We start from the raw sequence: 17,353 nt of genomic DNA, 5'->3' as shown, positions 1-17,353 counted from the left end.
TGGTTCTGGTGTATCAGAGATCTGCTTCTGGCATGTCCGGCAGATGATTCCGGAGTGTCCACCAAGTGGTTGTGGCATACCCGGCAGGTGACTTTAGCGTGTCAGGTAGGTGGTTCCAGCGAGTCGAGTAGGTGGTTCCTAAGTGTTCACCAAATGGTTGTGGCGCAGCCGGCAGGTGATTTTGGCGTGTCCAGCAGGTGGTTTTGGCGAGTCGAGCAGGTGGTTCTGGCGTGCTCTGCAGGTGCTTCCGGTGTCATTGGCATGTGGTTCCGGCATGTCTGAGAGGTGGTTCCGGCATGCCCGGCAGGTGGTTCCGGAGTGTCTGCCGAGTGGTTCTGGAGCCAGCACGGCAGGTGATTCCGAAGAGTTCACCAAATGGTTGTGACGTAGCCGGCAGGTTATTTTGGCGTGTCAGGAAGGTGGTTCCGGCTAGTTGAGCAGGTGGATCAGGCGTGCTCGCCCGGGGGTTCAGGCGGGTCTGGCAGGTGGTTTCGGTCTGTTCGGGGAGTGGTTCCGGCATCTCAGGCACATGGTTCTGGCACGTCTGAGAGGTGGTTACGGCCGGCCGGAGAGGTGTTTCCGGAGTGTCCGCCATGTGGTTCTGGCGTAGCTGAACGGTGATGTTGGCGTGACCGGCAGGTGGTTCCAGACAGCCCGGCAGGTGATTCCGGAGTGTCTGCCGTGTGGTTCTGGCGTAGCTGTCAGGTGATTTTGGCGTGTTCAGCAGGTGGTTCCGGCGAGCTCGGCAGGTGGTACCAGCGTGTCCGGAACATGGTTCTGGCACGTCTGAGAGATGGTTCCGGCATGCCCGGCAGGTGATTCCGGAGTGTCCGGCATGTGGTTCTGGCACCTCTGAGAGGTGGTTCCGGCATGCCCGGCAGGTGGTTCCGGAGTGTCTGCCGAGTGGTTCTGGCGTAGTCGGCAGGTGATTCTGGCGTGTCCAGCATGTGGTTCTGGGGAGTCGATCAGGTGGTTCCGGCATACTCGGCAGGTGGTACCGGCGTGTCCGGAACATGGTTCTGGCAAGTCTGAGAGGTGGTTCCGGCATGCCCGACAGGTGATTCCGGAGTGTTCGCCAAGTGGTTCTGGCGTAGCCGGCAGGTCATTTTGCATGTCCGGCGGTGGTTCTGGCGAGTCAAGCCGGTGGTTCCGGCGTGTCCGGCAGGTGTTTCCGGTCTGTCCGGCAGGTGGTTCTGGCGTGTCCGGCACGAGGTTCTGGCACGTCTGAGAGTTGGTTCCGGCATGCCCGACAGGTGATTCCGGAGTGTTAGCCAAGTGGTTCTTGCGTAGCCGGCAGGTCATATTGCATGTCCGGCGGTGGTTCCGGCGAGTCAAGCTGGTGGTTACGGCGTAGCCGGCTGTTGATTTTGGCGTGTCCACTAGGTGGTTCTGGGGAGTGGATCAGCTGGTTCCGGCATACTCGGCAGGTGGTACCGGCGTGTCCAGAACATGGTTCTGGCAAGTCTGAGAGGTGGTTCCGGCACGCCCGACAGGTGATTCCGGAGCGTCCGCCAAGTGTTTTTGGCGTACCCGGCAGGTGATTTTGGCATGTCCGACAGGTGTTTCTTGCGAGTCGAGCAGGTGGCTGAGGCATGCTCAGCTGGTGCTTCCGGCGTCTCTGGCACGTGGTTCTGGTGTGTCTGAGAGCTGGTTCTGGCATGTCCGGCAGATGATTCCGGAGTGTCCACCAAGTGGTTCTGGTATACCTGGCAGGTGATTTTGGCATGTCAGGAAGGTGGTTCCGGCTAGCTGAGCAGGTGGATCAGGTGTGCTCGCCGGGGGGTTCAGGCGGGTCTGGCAGGTGGTTTCGGTCTGTTCGGGGAGTGGTTCCGGCATCTCAGGCACATGGTTCTGGCACGTCTGAGAAGTGGTTCCGGCCGGCCCGACAGGTGTTTGCTTGGTGTCCGCCAAGTGGTTCTGGCATAGCTGGCAGGTGATGTTGGCGTGACCAGCATGTGGTTCCAGCCAGCCACGCAAGTGATTCCGAAGTGTTTACCAAATGGTTGTGGCGTAGCCGGCAGGTGATTTTGGCGTGTCCAGCAGGTGGTTTTGGCGAGTCGAGCAGGTGGTTCTGGCGTGCTCGGCAGGTGCTTCCGCTGTCATTGGCATGTGGTTCCGGCATGTCTGAGAGGTGGTTCCGCCATGCCCGGCAGGTGATTCCGGAGTGTTCCCCAAGTGGTTCTGGCATAGCCGGCAGGTGATTTTGCATGTCCGGCAATGGGTCCGGCGAGTCGAGCCGGTGGTTCCGGCATGTCCGGCAGGTGGTTCCGGCATGCCCGGCTGGTGATTCCGGAGTGTCCGGCATGTGGTTCTGGCACCTCTGAGAGGTGGTTCCGGCATGCCCGGCAGGTGATACCGGAGTGTCCAGCATTTGGTTCTGGCACCTCTGAGAGGTGGTTCCGGAATGCCTGGCATGTGATTCCGGAGTGTCTGCCGAGTGGTTCTGGCGTAGCCGGCAGTTGATTTTGGTGTGTCCACTACGTGGTTCTGGGGAGTGGATCAGCTGGTTCCGGCATACTCGGCAGGTGGTACCGACGTGTCCAGAACATGGTTCTGGCAAGTCTGAGAGGTGGTTCCGGCAAGCCCGACAGGTGATTCCGGAGCGTCCGCCAAGTGTTTCTGGCGTACCCGGCAGGTGATTTTCGCCTGTCCGACAGGTCTTTCTTGCGAGTCGAGCAGGTGGCTCAGGCATGCTCAGCTGGTGCTTCCGTCGTCTCTGGCACGTGGTTCTGGTGTGTCTGAGAGCTGGTTCTGGCATGTCCGGCAGATGATTCCGGAGTGTCCACCAAGTGGTTCTGGTATACCTGGCAGGTGATTTTGTCGTGTCAGGAAGGTGGTTCCGGCTAGTTGAGCAGGTGGATCAGGCGTGCTCGCCAGGGGGTTCAGGCGGGTCTGGCAGGTGGTTTCGGTCTGTTCGGGGAGTGGTTCTTGCATCTTAGGCACATGGTTCTGGCACGTCTGAGAGGTGTTTCCGGCCGGCCGGAGAGGTGTTTCCGGAGTGTCCGTCAAGTGGTTCTGGCTTAGCTGAAAGGTGATGTTGGCGTGACCGGCAGGTGGTTCCAGCCAGCCCGGCAGGTGATTCCGGAGTGTCTGCCGTGTGGTTCTGGCGTAGCTGGCAGGTGATTTTGGCGTGTCCAGCAGGTTGTTCTGGCCAGCTCGGCAGGTGGTACCAGCGTGTCCTGAACATGGTTCTGGCACGTCTGAGAGATGGTTCCGGCATGCCCGGCAGGTGATTCCGGAGTGTCCGGCATGTGGTTCTGGCACCTCTGAGAGGTGTTTCCGGAATGCCCGGCAGGTGGTTCCGGAGTGTCTGCCGAGTGGTTCTGGCGTAGCCGGCAGGTGATTCTGGCGTGTCCAGCAGGTGGTTCTGGGGAGTGGATCAGGTGGTTCCGGCATACTCGGGAGGTGGTAACGGCGTGTCCGGAACATGGTTCTGGCAAGTCTGAGAGGTGGTTCCGGCATGCCCGACAGGTGATTCCGGAGTGTTCACCAAATGGTTGTGGCGTAGCCGGAAGGTGATTTTGGCGTGTCCAGCAGGTGGTTTTGGCGAGTTGAGCAGGTGGTGCTGGCGTGCTCGGCAGGTGCTTCCAGTGTCATTGGCATGTGGTTCCGGCATGTCTGAGAGGTGGTTCCGCCATGCCCGGCAGGTGATTCCGGAGTGTTCCCCAAGTGGTTCTGGCATAGCCGGCAGGTGATTTTGCATGTCCGGCAATGGTTCCGGCGAGTCGAGCCGGTGGTTCCGGCATGTCCGGCAGGTGGTTCCGGCATGCCCGGCAGGTGATTCTGGAGTGTCCGGCATTTGGTTCTGGCACCTCTGAGAGGTGGTTCCGGCATGCCCGTCAGGTGATACGGGAGTGTTAGCCAAGTGGTTCTGGCGTAGCCGGCAGGTGATTTTGCATGTCCGGCAATGGTCCCGGCGAGTCGAGCCGGTGGTTCCGGAATGTCCGGCAGGTGGTTCTGGCATGTCCGGCAGGTGGTTCCGGCATGTCCACAACGAGGTTCCAGCATGCCCGGCAGGTGATTCCGGTGTTTCAGGCATGTGGTTCTGGCACCTCAGAGAGGTGGTTCCGGAATGCCTGGCGTGTGATTCCGGAGTGTCTGCCGAGTGGTTCTGGCGTAGCCGGCAGTTGATTTTGGCGTGTCCACTAGGTGGTTCTGGGGAGTGGATCAGCTGGTTCCGGCATACTCGGCAGGTGGTACCGGCGTGTCCAGAACATGGTTCTTGCAAGTCTGAGAGGAGGTTCCGGCACGCCCGACAGGTGATTCCGGAGCGTCCGCCAAGTGTTTCTGGCGTGCCCGGCAGGTGATTTTGGCATGTCCGACATGTGTACCTTGCGAGTCGAGCAGGTGGCTCAGGCATGCTCAGCTGGTGAATCCGGCGTCTCTGGCACCTGGTTCTGGTGTGTCTGAGAGCTGGTTCTGGCATGTCCGGCAGATGATTCCGGAGTGTCCACCAAGTGGTTCTGGTATACCTGGCAGGTGATTTTGGCGTGTCAGGAAGTTGGTTCCGGCTAGTTGAGCAGGTGGATCAGGCATGCTTGCCAGGGGGTTCAGGCGGGTCTGGCAGGTGGTTTCGGTCTGTTCGGGGAGTGGTTCCGGCATCTCAGGCACATGGTTCTGGCACGTCTGAGAGGTGGTTCCGGCCGGCCCGACAGGTGTTTCCACAGTGTCCGCCAAGTGGTACTGGCGTAGCTGAAAGGTGATGTTGGCGTGACCAGCAGGTGGTTCCAGCCAGCTCGGCAGGTGATTCCAGAGTGTCTGACACGTGGTTCTGGCGTAGCTGGCAGGTGATTTTGGCATGTCCAGCAGGTGGTTTTGGCGAGTCGAGCAGGTGGTTCTGGCGTGCTCGGCAGGTGCTTCCGGTGTCATTGGCATGTGGTTCCGGCATGTCTGAGAGGTGGTTCCGGCATGCCCGGCAGGTGGTTCCGGAGTGTCTGCCGAGTGGTTCTGGAGCCAGCCCGGCAGGTGATTCCGAAGTGTTCACCAAATGGTTGTGGCGTAGCCGGCAGGTGATTTTGGCGTGTCCAGCAGGTGGTTTAGGCGAGTCGAGCAGGTGGTTCTGGCGTGCTCGGCAGGTGCTTCCGGTGTCATTGGCATGTGGTTCCGGCAAGTCTGAGAGGTGGTTCCGGAATGCCCGGCAGGTGGTTCCGGAGTGTCTGCCGAGTGGTTCTGGAGCCAGCCCGGCAGGTGATTCCGAAGAGTTCACCAAATTGTTGTGGCGTAGCCGGCAGGTGGTTTTGGCGTGTCAGGAAGGTGGTTCCGGCTAGTTGAGCAGGTGGATCAGGCGTGATCGCCAGGGGGTTCAGGCGGGTCTGGCAGGTGGTTTCGGTCTGTTCGGGGAGTGGTTCCGGCATCTCAGGCACATGGTTCTGGCACGTCTGAGAGGTGGTTCCGGCCGGCTGGAGAGGTGTTTCCGGAGTGTCCGCCAAGTGGTTCTGGCGTAGCTGAGAGGTGATGTAGGCGTGACCAGCAGGTGGTTCCAGCCAGCCCGGCAGGTGATTCCGGAGTGTCTGCCATGTGGTTCTGGCGTAGCTGGCAGGTGATTTTGGCGTGACCAGCAGGTGGTTCCGGCGAGCTCGGCAGGTGGTACCAGCGTGTCCGGAACATGGTTCTGGCACGTCTGAGAGATGGCTCCGGCATGCCCGGCAGGTGATTCCGGAGTGTCCGGCATGTGGTTCTGGCACCTCTGAGAGGTGGTTCCGGCATGCCCGGCAGGTGGTTCCGGAGTGTCTGCCGAGTGGTTCTGGCGTAGTCGGCAGGTGATTCTGGCGTGTCCAGCGTGTGGTTCTGGGGAGTCGATCAGGTGGTTCCGGCATACTCGGCAGGTGGTACCGGCGTGTCCGGAACATGGTTCTGGCAAGTCTGAGAGGCGGTTCCGGCATGCCCGACAGGTGATTCCGGAGTGTTCGCCAAGTGGTTCTGGCGTAGCCGGCAGGTCATTTTGCATGTCCGGCGGTGGTTCTGGCGAGTCAAGCCGGTGGTTCCGGCGTGTCCGGCAGGTGTTTCCGGTCTGTCCGGCAGGTGGTTCTGGCGTGTCCGGCACGAGGTTCTGGCACGTCTGAGAGTTGGTTCCGGCATGCCCGACAGGTGATTCCGGAGAGTACGCCACGTGGCTCTGGTGTACCCGGCAGGTGATTTTGGCGTGTCTGGCAGGTGTTTCTTGCAAGTCGAGCATGTGGCTCAGGCATGATAGGCAGGTGCTTCCGGCGTGTCTGGCACGTGGTTCTGGTGTGTCTGAGAGCTGGTTCTGGCATGTCCGGCAGATGATTCCGGACTGTCCACCAAGTGGTTGTGGCATACCCGGCAGGTGACTTTAGCGTGTCAGGTAGGTGGTTCCAGCGAGTCGAGTAGGTGGTTCCGGCGTGCTCGGCAGGTGGTTCAGGCGGGTCTGGCAGGTGGTTTCGGTCTGTTCGGGGTGTGGTTCCAGCATCTCAGGCACATGGTTCTGGCACGTCTGATAGGTGGTTCCGGCCGGCCCGACATGTGTTTCCATGGTGTCCGCCAAGTGGTTATGGCATAGCTGGCAGGTGATGTTGGCGTGACCGGCAGGTGGTTCCAGCCAGCCCGGTAGGTGATTCCGAAGTGTTCACCAAATGGTTGTGGCGTAGCCGGAAGGTGATTTTGGCGTGTCCAGCAGGTGGTTTTGGCGAGTCGAGCAGGTGGTTCTGGCGTGCTCGGCAGGTGCTTCCGGTGTCATTGGCATGTGGTTCCAGCATGTCTGAGAGGTGGTTCCGCCATGCCCGGCAGGTGATTCCGGAGTGTTCCCCAAGTGGTTCTGGCATAGCCGGCAGGTGATTTTGCATGTCCGGCAATGGTTCCGGCGAGTCGAGCCGGTGGTTCCGGCATGTCCGGCAGGTGCTTCCGGCATGCCCGGCAGGTGATTCCGGAGTGTCCGGCATGTGGTTCTGGCACCTCTGAGAGGTGGTTCCGGCATGCCCGGCAGGTGATACCGGAGTGTTCGCCAAGTGGTTCTGGCGTAGCCGGCAGGTGATTTTGCATGTCAGGCAATGGTTCCGGCGAGTCGAGCCGTGGTTCCGGAATGTCCGGCAGGTGGTTCCGGCATGTCCGGCAGGTGGTTCCGGCATGTCCAGCACGTGGTTCCAGCATGCCCGGCAGGTGATTCCGGAGTGTCCGGCATGTGGTTCTGGCAGCTCTGAGAGGTGGTTCCAGCATGCTCGGCAGGTGATACCGCAGTGTCCGGCATTTGGTTCTGGCACCTCTGAGAGGTGGTTCCGGAATGCCTGGCATGTGATTCCGGAGTGTCTGCCGAGTGGTTCTGGCGTAGCCGGCAGTTGTTTTTGGCGTGTCCACTAGGTGGTTCTGGGGAGTGCATCAGCTGGTTCCGGCATACTCGGCAGGTGGTACCGGCGTGTCCAGAACATGGTTCTGGCAAGTCTGAGAGGTGGTTCCGGCACGCCCGACAGGTGATTCCAGAGCGTCCGCCAAGTGTTTCTGGCGTACCCGGCAGGTGATTTTGGCATGTCCGACAGGTGTTTCTTGCGAGTCGAGCAGGTGGCTCAGGCATGCTCAGCTGGTGCTTCCGGCGTCTCCGGCACGTGGTTCTGGTGTGTCTGAGAGCTGGTTCTGGCATGTCCGGCAGATGATTCCGGAGTGTCCACCAAGTGGTTCTGGTGTACCTGGCAGGTGATTTTGGCGTGTCAGGAAGGTGGTTCCGGTTAGTTGAGCAGGTGGATCAGGCGTGCTCGCCAGGGGGTTCAGGCGGGTCTGGCAGGTGGTTTCGGTCTGTTCGGGGAGTGGTTCCGGCATCTCAGGCACATGGTTCTGGCACGTCTTAGAGGTGGTTGCGGCCGGCCCGACAGGTGTTTCCGGAGTGTCCGCCAAGTGGTTCTGGCGTAGCTGAAAGGTGATGTTGGCGTGACCGGCAGGTGGTTCCAGCCAGCCCCGCAGGTGATTCCGGAGTGTCTGCCGAGTGGTTCTAGCGTAGCCAGCAGGTGATTTTGGCGTGTCCAGCAGGTGGTTCCGGCGAGCTCGGCAGGTGGTACCGGCGTGTCCGGAACATGGTTCTGGCACGTCTGAGAGATGGTTCCGGCATGCCCGGCAGGTGATTCCGGAGTGTCCGGCATGTGGTTCTGGCACCTCTGAGAGGTGGTTCCGGCATGCCCGGCAGGTTGTTCCGGAGTGTCTGCCGAGTGGTTCTGGCGTAGCCGGCAGGTGGTTCTGGCGTGTCCAGCAGGTGGTTCTGGGGAGTGGATCATGTGGTTCCGGCATACTCGGCAGGTTGTTCCGGAGAGTCTGCCGAGTGGTTCCGGCGTGTCCAGCAGGTGTTTCCGGTCTTTCTGGCAGGTGGTTCTGGCGTGTCCGGAACGAGGTTCTGGCACCTCTGAGAGGTGGTTCCGGCATGCCTGGCAGGTGATTCCGGAGTGTCCGGCATGTGGTTCTGGCACCTCTGAGAGGTGGGTCCGGCATGCCCGGCAGGTGGTTCCGGAGGTTCTGCCGAGTGGTTCTGGCGTAGTCGGCAGGTGATTCTGGCGTGTCCAGCAGGTGTTTCTTGGGAGTGGATCAGGTGGTTCCAGCATACTCGGCAGGTGGTACCGTCTTGTCCGGAACATGGTTCTGGCAAGTCTGAGAGGCGGTTCCGGCATGCCCGACAGGTGATTCCGGAGTGTTCGCCAAGTGGTTCTGGCGTAGCCGGCATGTCATTTTGCATGTCTGGCGGTGGTTCCGGCAAGTCAAGCCAGTGGTTCCGGCGTGTCCGGCAGGTGGTTCTGGCGTGACCGGCACGAGGTTCTGGCACGTCTGAGAGCTGGTCCCGGCATGCCCGACAGGTGATTCCGGAGTGTCCGCCACGTGGTTCTGGCGTACCCGGCAGGTGATTTTGGCGTGTCTGGCAGGTGTTTCTTGCAAGTCGAGCATTTGGCTCAGGCATGCTCAGCAGGTGATTCCGGCGTGTCCGGCACTTCGTTCTGGTGTGTCTGAGAGCTGGTACTGGCATGTCCGGCAGATGATTCCGGAGTGTCCACCAAGTGGTTGTGGCATACCCGGCAGGTGATTTTAGCGTGTCAGGTAGGTGGTTCCAGCGAGTCGAGTAGGTGGTTCCGGCGTGCCCGGCAGGTGGTTCAGGCGGGTCTGGCAGGTGGTTTCGGTCAGTTCCGGGTGTGGTTCCGGCATCTCAGGCACATGGTTCTGGCACGTCTGATAGGTTTTTCCGGCCGGCCCGACAGGTGTTTCCATGGTGTCCGCCAAGTGGTTCTGGCATAGCTGGCAGGTGATGTTGGCGTGACCGGCAGGTCGTTCCAGCCAGCCCGGCAGGTGATTCCGAAGTTTTCACCAAATGTTTGTGGGGTAGCCGGCAGGTGATTTTGGCGTGTCCCGCAGGTGGTTTTGGCGAGTCGAGCAGGTGGTTCTGGCATGCTCGGCAGGTGCTTCCGGTGTCATTGTCATGTGGTTCCGGCATGTCTGAGAGGTGGTTCCGCCATGCCCGGCAGGTGATTCCGGAGTGTTCCCCAAGTGGTTCTGGCATAGCCGGCAGGTGATTTTGCAAGTCCGGCAATGGTTCCGGCGAGTCGAGCCGGTGGTTCCGGCATGTCCGGCAGGTGCTTCCGGCATGCCCGGCAGGTGATTCCGGAGTGTTCGCCAAGTGGTTCTGGCGTAGCCGGCAGGTGATTTTGCGTTTCCGGCGAGTCGAGCCGTGGTTCCGGAATTTCCGGCTGGTGGTTCCGGCATGTCCGGCAGGTGGTTCCAGCATGTCCAGCACGTGGTTCCAGCATGCCAGGCAGGTGATTCCCGAGTTTCCGGCATGTGGTTCTGGCACCTCTGAGAGGTGGTTCCGGCATGCCCGGCAGGTGATACCGGAGTGTCCGGCATTTGGTTCTGGCACCTCTGAGAGGTGGTTCCGGAATGCCTGGCATGTGATTCCGGAGTGTCTGCCGAGTGGTTCTGGCGTAGCCGGCAGTTGATTTTGGCGTGTCCACTAGGTGGTTCTGGGGAGTGGATCAGCTGGTTCCGGCATACTCGGCAGGTGGTACCGGCGTGTCCAGATCATGGTTCTGGCAAGTCTGAGAGGTGGTTCCGTCACGCCCGACAGGTGATTCCGGAGCGTCCGCCAAGTGTTTCTGGCGTACCCGGCAGGTGATTTTCGCCTGTCCGACAGGTGTATCTTGCGAGTCGAGCAGGTGGCTGAGGCATGCTCAGCTGGTGCTTCCGGCGTCTCTGGCACGTGGTTCTGGTGTGTCTGAGAGCTGGTTCTGGCATGTCCGGCAGATGATTCCGGAGTGTCCACCAAGTGGTTCTTGTATACCTGGCAGGTGATTTTGGCGTGTCAGGAAGTTGGTTCCGGCTAGTTGAGCAGGTGGATCAGGCGTGCTCGCCAGGGGGTTCAGGCGGGTCTGGCAGGTGGTTTCGGTCTGTTCGGGGAGTGGTTCCGGCATCTCAGGCACATGGTTCTGGCACGTCTGAGAGGTGGTTCCGGCATGCCCGACAGGTGATTCCGGAGTGTTCGCCAAGTGGTTCTGGCGTAGCCGGCAGGTCATTTTGCTTGTCCGGCGGTGGTTCTGGCGAGTCAAGCCGGTGGTTCCGGCGTGTCCGGCAGGTGTTTCCGGTCTGTCCGGCACGTGGTTCCGGCGTGTCCGGCAGGTGGTTCTGGCGTGACCGGCACGAGGTTCTGGCACGTCTGAGAGTTGGTTCCGGCATGCCCGACAGGTGATTCCGGAGTGTCTGCCACGTGTTTCTGGCGTACCCGGCAGGTGATTTTGGCGTTTCTGGCAGGTGTTTCTTGCAAGTCGAGCATTTGGCTCAGGCATGCTCAGCAGGTGCTTCCGGCGTGTCTGGCACGTGGTTCTGGTGTGTCTGAGAGCTGGTTCTGGCATGTCCGGCAGATGATTCCGGACTGTCCACCAAGTGGTTGTGGCATACCTGGCAGGTGATTTTAGCGTGTCAGGTAGGTGGTTCCAGCGAGTCGAGTAGGTGGTTCCTGCGTGCTCGGCAGGTGGTTGAGGCGGGTCTGGCAGGCGGTTTCGGTCTGTTCGGGGTGTGGTTCCGGCATCTCAGGCACATGGTTCTGGCACGTCAGATAGGTGGTTCCGGCCGGCCCGACATGTGTTTCCATGGTGTCCGCCAAGTGGTTATGGCATAGCTGGCAGGTGATGTTGGCGTGACCGGCAGGTGGTTCCAGCCAGCCCGGCAGGTGATTCCGAAGTGTTCACCAAATGGTTGTGGCGTAGCCGGAAGGTGATTTTGGCGTGTCCAGCAGGTGGTTTTGGCGAGTCGAGCAGGTGGTTCTGGCGTGCTCGGCAGGTGCTTCCGCTGTCATTGGCATGTGGTTCCGGCATGTCTGAGAGGTGGTTCCGCCATGCCCGGCAGGTGATTCCGGAGTGTTCCCCAAGTGGTTCTGGCATAGCCGGCAGGTGATTTTGCATGTCCGGCAATGGTTCCGGCAAGTCGAGCCGGTGGTTCCGGCATGTCCGTCAGGTGGTTCCGGCATGTCCAGCACGTGGTTCCAGCATGCCCGGCAGGTGATTCCGGAGTGTCCGGCATGTGGTTGTGGCACCTCTGAGAGGTGGTTCCGGAATGCCTGGCCTGTGATTCCGGAGTGTCTGCCGAGTGGTTCTGGCGTAGCCGGCAGTTGATTTTGGCGTGTCCACTAGGTGGTTCTGGGGAGTGGATCAGCTGGTTCCGGCATACTCGGCAGGTGGTACCGGCGTGTCCAGAACATGGTTCTGGCAAGTCTGAGAGGTGGTTCCGGCACGCCCGACAGGTGATTCCGGAGCGTCCGCCAAGTGTTTCTGGCGTACCCGGCAGGTGATTTACGCCTGTCCGACAGGTGCATCTTGCGAGTCGAGCAGGTGGCTGAGGCATGCTCAGCTGGTGCTTCCGGCGTCTCTGGCACGTGGTTCTGGTGTGTCTGAGAGCTGGTTCTGGCATGTCCGGCAGATGATTCCGGAGTGTCCACCAAGTGGTTCTGGTATAACTGGCAGGTGATTTTGGCGTGTCAGGAAGTTGGTTCCGGCTAGTTGAGCGGGTGGATCAGGCGTGCTTGCCAGGGGGTTCAGGCGGGTCTGGCAGGTGGTTTCGGTCTGTTCGGGGAGTGGTTCCGGCATCTCAGGCACATGGTTCTGGCACGTCTGAGAGGTGGTTACGGCCGGCCCGACAGGTGTTTCCATGGTGTCTGCCGTGAGGTTCTGGCGTAGCTGAAAGGTGATGTTGGCGTGACCGGCAGGTGGTTCCAGCAAGCCCGGCAGGTGATTCCGAAGAGTTCACCCAATGGTTGTGGCGTAGCCGGCAGGTGATTTTTTTGTGTCCAGCGGGTGGTTTTGGCGAATCGAGCAGGTGGTTCTGGCGTGCTCGGCAGGTGCTTCCGGTGTCATTGGCATGTGGTTCCGGCATGTCTGAGAGGTGGTTCCGGCATGCCCGGCAGGTGGTTCCGGAGTGTCTGCCGAGTGGTTCTGGAGCCAGCCCGGCAGGTGATTCCGAAGAGTTCACCAAATGGTTGTGAGGTAGCCGGCAGGTTATTTTGGCGTGTCAGGAAGGTGGTTCCGGCTAGTTGAGCAGGTGGATCAGGCGTGCTCGCCAGGGGGTTCAGGCGGGTCTGGCAGGTGGTTTCGGTCTGTTCGGGGAGTGGTTCCGGCATCTCAGGCACATGGTTCTGGCACGTCTGAGAGGTGGTTCCAGCCGGCCCGACAGGTGTTTCCATGGTGTCCGCCAAGTGGTTCTGGCATAGCTGAAAGGTGATGTTGGCGTGACCGGCAGGTGGTTCCAGCCAACCCGGCAGGTGATTCCGGAGTGTCTACCGAGTGGTTCTGGCGTAGCTGGCAGGTGATTTTGGCGTGTCCAGCAGGTGCTTCCGGCGAGCTCGGCAGGTGGTACCGGCGTGTCCGGAACATGGTTCTGGCACGTCTGAGAGATGGTTCCGGCATGCCAGTCAGGTGATTCCGGAGTGTCCGGCATGTGGTTCTGGCACCTCTGAGAGGTGGTTACGGCATGCCCGGCAGGTGGTTCCGGGGTGTCTGCCGAGTGCTTCTGGCGTAGCTGGCAGGTGATTCTGGGGTGTCCAGCAGGTGGTTCTGGGGAGTGGATCAGGTGGTTCCGGCTTACTCGGCAGGTGGTACCGGCGTGTCCGGAACATGGTTCTGGCAAGTCTGAGAGGTGGTTCCGGCATGCCCGACAGGTGATTCCGGAGTGTTCGCCAAGTGGTTCTGGCGTAGCCGGCAGGTCATTTTGCATGTCCGGCGGTGGTTCCGGCGAGTCAAGCCGGTGGTTCCGGTGTAGCCGGCTGTTGATTTTGGCGTGTCCACTAGGTGGTTCTGGGGAGTGGATCAGCTGGTTCCGGCATACTCGGCAGGTGGTACCGGCGTGTCCAGAACATGGTTCTGGCAAGTCTGAGAGGTGGTTCCGGCACGCCCGACAGGTGATTCCGGAGCGTCCGCTAAGTGTTTCTGGCGTACCCGGCAGGTGATTTTGGCATGTCCGAGAGGTGTTTCTTGCGAGTCGAGCAGGTGGCTCAGGCATGCTCAGCTGGTGCTTCCGGCGTCTCTGGCACGTGGTTCTGGTGTGTCTGAGAGCTGGTTCTGGCATGTCCGGCAGATGATTCCGGAGTGTCCACCAAGTGGTTCTGGTATACCTGGCAGGTGATTTTGGCGTGTCCAGCGGGTGGTTTTGGCGAGTCGAGCAGGTGGTTCTGGCGTGCTCGGCAGGTGCTTCCGGTGTCATTGTCATGTGGTTCCGGCATGTCTGAGAGGTGGTTCCGCCATGCCCGACAGGTGATTCCGGAGTGTTCGCTAAGTGGTTCTGGCGTAGCCGGCAGGTGATTTTGCATGTCCGGCAATGATTCCGGCGAGTCGAGCCGGTGGTTCCGGCATGTCCGGCAGGTGGTTCCGGCATGCCCGGCACGTGATTCCGGAGTGTCCGGCATGTGGTTCTGGCACCTCTGAGAGGTGCTTCCGGCATGCCCGGCAGGTGATACCGGAGTGTCCAGCATTTGGTTCTGGCACCTGTGAGAGGTGGTTCCGGAATGCCCGGCATGTGATTCCGGAGTGTCTGCCGAGTGGTTCTGGCGTAGCCGGCAGGTGGTTTTTGCGAGTCGAGCAGGTGGTTCTGGCGTGCTCGGCAGGTGCTTCCAGTGTCATTGCCATGTGGTTCCGGAATGTCTGAGAGGTGGTTCCGCCATGCCCGGCAGGTGATTCCGGAGTGTTCCCCAAGTGGTTCTGGTGTAGCCGTCAGGTTATTTTGCATGTCCGGCAATGGTTCTGGCGAGTCGAGCCGGTGGTTCCGGCATGTCCGGCAGGTGATTCCGGCATGTACAGCAGGTGGTTCCGGCATGCCCTGCAGGTGGTTCCGGAGTGTCCGGCATGTGGTTCTGGCACCTCAGAGATGTGGTTCCGGAATGCCTGGCATGTTATTCCAGAGTGTCCGGCATTTGGTTCTGGCACCTCTGAGAGGTGGTTCCGGAATGCCAGGCATGTGAGTCCGGAGTGTCTGCCGAGTGGTTCTGGCGTAGCCGTCAGTTGATTTTGGCGTGTCCACTAGGTGGTTCTGGGGAGTGGATCAGCTGGTTCCGGCATACTCGGCAGGTGGTCCCGGCGTGTCCGGAACATGGTTCTGGCAAGTCTGAGAGGTGGTTCCGACATCTCCGACAGGTGATTCTGGAGTGTTCGCCAAGTGGTTCTGGCGTAGCTGGCAGGTCATTCTGCATGTCCGGCCGTGGTTCCGGCGAGTCGAGCCGGTGGTTCCGGCGTGTCCAGAAGGTGTTTCCGGTCTGTCCGGCAGGTGGTTCTGGCGTGTCCGGCACGAGGTTCTGGCACGTCTGAGAGTTGGTTCCGGCATGCCCGACAGGTGATGCCAGAGTGTCAGCAACGTGGTTCTGGCGTACCCGGCAGGTGATTTTGGCGTGTCTGGCAGGTGTCTCTGGCAAGTTGATCATTTGGCTCAGAAATGATCAGCAGGTGCTTCTGGCGTGTCTGGCACGTGGTTCTGGTGTGTGTGAGAGCTGGTTCTGGCATGTCCGGCAGATGATTCCGGAGTGTCCACCAAGTGGTTGTGGCATACACGGCAGGTGATTTTAGCGTGTCAGGTAGGTGGTTCCAGCGAGTCGAGTAGGTGGTTCCGGCGTGCCCGGCAGGTGGTTCAGGCGGGTCTGGCAGGTGGTTTCGGTCTGTTCGGGGTGTGCTTCCGGAATCTCAGGCACATGGTTCTCGCACGTCTGAGAGGTGGTTCCGGCCGGCCCGACAGGTGTTTCCGGAGTGTCCGCCAAGTGGTTCCGGCGTAGCTGAAAGGTGATGTTCGCGTGACGGGCAGGTGGTTCCAGCCAGCCCGGCAGGTGATTCCGGAGTGTCTGCCGCATGGTTCTGGCGTAGCCGACATGTGATTTTGACGTGTCCAGCAGGTGGTTCTGGGGAGTGGATCAGCTGGTTCCGGCATACTCGGCAGGTGGTACCGGCGTGTCCACAACATGGTTCTGGCAAGTCTGAGAGGTGGTTCCGGCACGCCCGACAGGTGATTCCGGAGCGTCCGCCAAGTGTTTCTGGCGTACCCGGCAGGTGGTTTTCGCCTGTCCGACAGGTGTATCTTGCGAGTCGAGCAGGTGGCTGAGGCATGCTCAGCTGGTGCTTCCGGCGTCTCTGGCACGTGGTTCTGGTGTGTCTGAGAGCTGGTTCTGGCATCTCCGGCAGATGATTCCGGAGTGTCCACCAAGTGGTTCTTGTATACCTGGCAGGTGATTTTGGCGTGTCAGGAAGTTGGTTCCGGCTAGTTGAGCAGGTGGATCAGGCGTGCTCGCCAGGGGGTTCAGGCGGTTCTGGAAGGTGGTTTCGGTCTGTTCGGGGAGTGGTTCCGGCATCTCAGGCTCATGGTTCTGGCACGTCTGAGAGGTGGTTCCGGCCGGCCCGACAGGTGTTTCCATGGTGTCCGCCAAGTGGTTCTGGCATAGCTGGCAGGTGATGTGGGTGTGACCGGCAGGTGGTTCCAGCCAGCCCGGCAGGTGATTCCGAAGAGTTCACCAAATGGTTGTGGCGAGCCGGCAGGTGATTTTGGCGTGTCCAGCAGGTGGTTTTGGCGAGTCGAGCAGGTGGTTCTGGCGTGGCGGCAGGTGCTTCCGGTGTCATTGGCATGTGGTTCCGGCATGTCTGAGAGGTGGTTCCGGCATGCCCGGCAGGTGGTTCCGGAGAGTCTGCCGAGTGGTTCTGGAGCCAGCCCGGCAGGTGATTCCGAAGAGTTCACCAAATGTTTGTGGCGTAGCCAGCAGGTTATTTTGGCGTGTCAGGAAGAGGGTTCCGGCTAGTTGAGCAGGTGGATCAGGCGTGCTCGCCAGGGGGTTCAGGCGGGTGTGGCAGGTGGTTTCGGTCTGTTCGGGGAGTGGTTCCAGCTTCTTAGGCACATGGTTCTGGCACGTCTGAGAGGTGGTTCCGGCCGGCCGGAGAGGTGTTTCCGGAGTGTCCGCCAAGTGGTTCCGGCGTAGCTGAAATGTGATGTTGGCGTGACTGGCAGGTGGTTCCAGCCAGCCCGGCAGGTGATTCCGGAGTGTCTGCCGTGTGGTTCTGGCGTAGCCGGCAGTTGACTTTGGCGTGTCCAGCATGTGGTTCCGGCGAGCTCGGCAGGTGGTACCAGCATGTCCGGAACATGGTTCTGGCACGTCTGAGAGATGGTTCCGTCATGCCCGGCAGGTGATTCCGGAGTGTCCGGCATGTGGTTCTGGCACCTCTGAGAGGTGGTTCCGGCATGCCCGGCAGGTGATTCCGGAGTGTCCAGCATGTGGTTCTGGCACCTCTGAGAGGTGGTTCCGGCATGCCCGGCAGGTGATTCCAGAGTGTCCAGCATGTGGTTCTGGCACATCTGAGAGGTGGTTCCGGCATGCCCGGCAGGTGATAACGGAGTGTCCGCAGAGTGGTTCTGGAGTAGCCGGCAGGTGATTCTGGCGTATCCAGCAGGTGGTTCTGGGGAGTGGGTCAAGTGGTTCCGGCATACTCGGCAGGTGGTACCGGCGTGTCCGTAACATGGTTCTGGCAAGTCTGAGAGGTGGTTCCGGCATGCCCGACAGGTGATTCCGGAGTGTTCGCCACGTGGTTCTGGCGTAGCCGGCAGGTCATTTTGCATGTCTGGCGGTGGTTGCGGCGAGTCGAGCCGGTGGTTGCGGCGTATCCAGCAGGTGTTTCCAGTCTGTCCGACAGGTGGTTCTGGCGTGACCGGCACGAGGTTCTGGCACGTCTGAGAGTTGGTTCCGGCATGCCCGACAGGTGATTCCGGAGTGTCCGCCACGTTGTTCTGGCGTACCCGGCAGGTGATTTTGGCATGTCTGGCAGGTGTTTCTTGCAAGTCGAGCATTTGGCTCAGGCATGCTCAGCAGGTGCTTCAGGCGTGTCTGGCACGTGGTTCTGGTGTGTCTGAGAGCTGCTTCAGGCATGTC

The sequence above is a fragment of the Equus caballus genome, chromosome 23, assembly GCF_041296265.1.
Source record: "Equus caballus isolate H_3958 breed thoroughbred chromosome 23, TB-T2T, whole genome shotgun sequence".
In the NCBI taxonomy this organism is placed as follows: domain Eukaryota; kingdom Metazoa; phylum Chordata; class Mammalia; order Perissodactyla; family Equidae; genus Equus; species Equus caballus.
This window is presented reverse-complemented; position numbering follows the sequence as displayed.